This window comes from Octodon degus, unplaced genomic scaffold (assembly GCF_000260255.1).
Source record: "Octodon degus isolate 3935 unplaced genomic scaffold, OctDeg1.0 scaffold00109, whole genome shotgun sequence".
In the NCBI taxonomy this organism is placed as follows: domain Eukaryota; kingdom Metazoa; phylum Chordata; class Mammalia; order Rodentia; family Octodontidae; genus Octodon; species Octodon degus.
This window is the reverse complement of record NW_004524685.1, coordinates 4645494-4646989: the sequence shown is the minus strand read 5'-3', so window position 1 is coordinate 4646989 and position 1496 is coordinate 4645494. Positions and strand designations below refer to the sequence as shown.

The 1496-nt window shown below is 43.2% G+C and overlaps 1 pseudogene; it reads right to left on the bottom strand.

Moving 5' to 3' along the window:
- Window positions 1-312: 312 nt before the first annotated feature.
- On the bottom strand, window positions 313-846 carry LOC101560517 (annotated as a pseudogene).
- Window positions 847-1496: the final 650 nt, after the last annotated feature.

Genomic DNA, 1496 nt, shown 5'->3' with positions numbered 1-1496 from the left:
GCACTTACCACTTTATTATGTACATTCATATTAATCCTGAAGAATTACTTTTTTTTCCTTTTTTTCTTTGTGGCCAGCTCAGCCCACCCTGGGGGCGGGGCTGGCATGGGATGTGGTGCCGGGGATAGAACCACGGTCCCTGAGCACTTGCCTAAGCTTGCCTAAGCAGGGGCTTTAGACTGCTGAGCTATCTCACCGGCCCCTGAAGGATTACTTTTCAGTCAATACTATTATCCTCGGCAATTTTACCCGGAAATATGTTTGTAAAAAAATTGTCTTTTTTTTTTCATATACCAACATTTAACCCTATCACATTCCCATCAACCATCAAAGGCAGTAAATGACAATTATATTGGCCACTTCCACTGGTTGGCAGGAGGCTCCTCCACTAGCGGCTCCCATGGTTTCCACTGCATCATTTTCCTTGCCAGACTTAGTTCACTTTCAGTCTGAAGAATCACCTCTTCTACTTAGCCAAGCTGAAGTCATTCTTCTAATTTTTTAACATCTGGTTCCGCTTTCACTATAGCCAGTCTCTTATTTGTAATTTGTTCTGTGTATTTTCTTTCTTTCTTTCTTGCTTTCTTGCTTTCTTTTTTGTTTTTGTGGCACTGGGGATTGAACTCAGACCCTTGCACTTGCCAGGGGAGCGCTTATTCTACTGAGCCATCTCCTTGGCCCTTATTCTGTGTATTTTCTATATGCAGCAGTTTTAGGAATTTGATGAAGAACATCAAGAATCTTTGTGTACAATATTCTTAGCCTCTCATGGGGCATCTCACACACGGCCAACCCCATGAGGCCAGTGGTCTTCTTCAGCACGCCCGCCATGACAGTGCCCACCAGCCACCCGAGCTCTGCGCTCCGGGCAAAAAATTGTCTTTATTAAATCTTTCACTTCATTTGGTGTTTTTCAAGCAAAAATAAAAAGTAGCTCTTCCCCTTCTTCCTCAGGTTGGGGTGGGCAGGACCTGAAGTGAGGAGTTTACTGAGCCCAACAGCTGACAACTAAATTCGCACTTTATAAAACAACAAAACAAAAAGTTAACTATGTTTGAGTGGTAAAAGTGAAAATCTCCTAGTGAGAAGATACCTGGAGGTCTCAGCTCTCTCTCTGTCTCTCTGTCTGTCTCTCTGTCTCTCTGTCTCTCTCTGTCTCTCTCTCTCTCTCTCTCTCTCTCTCTCTCTCTCTCCTCTTCTTTGCCTTTGCAGTACTGAGGATCAAATTTGGGACCCTGTGCTTGCCAGGCAGGAGCTTATTGCCCTGAGCTATCTCCCAAGCCCTTGGAGGTTTCTAATGGTTGAACTTATGTTTTGTTTTACTGTTCACTCCAAGCTCCGGTTTATATACACAGCAATCCAAAGTGAAGGAGTCGTCTCAGGCTAGTGGTCTCACATTAAGACATTTTTAACAGAATAAATGAGTTTACATGTATGAAACTCTTAGGACATACTTCTATAATCTAAGGCCCAAATGAATGCTAGTTACTTTTCTG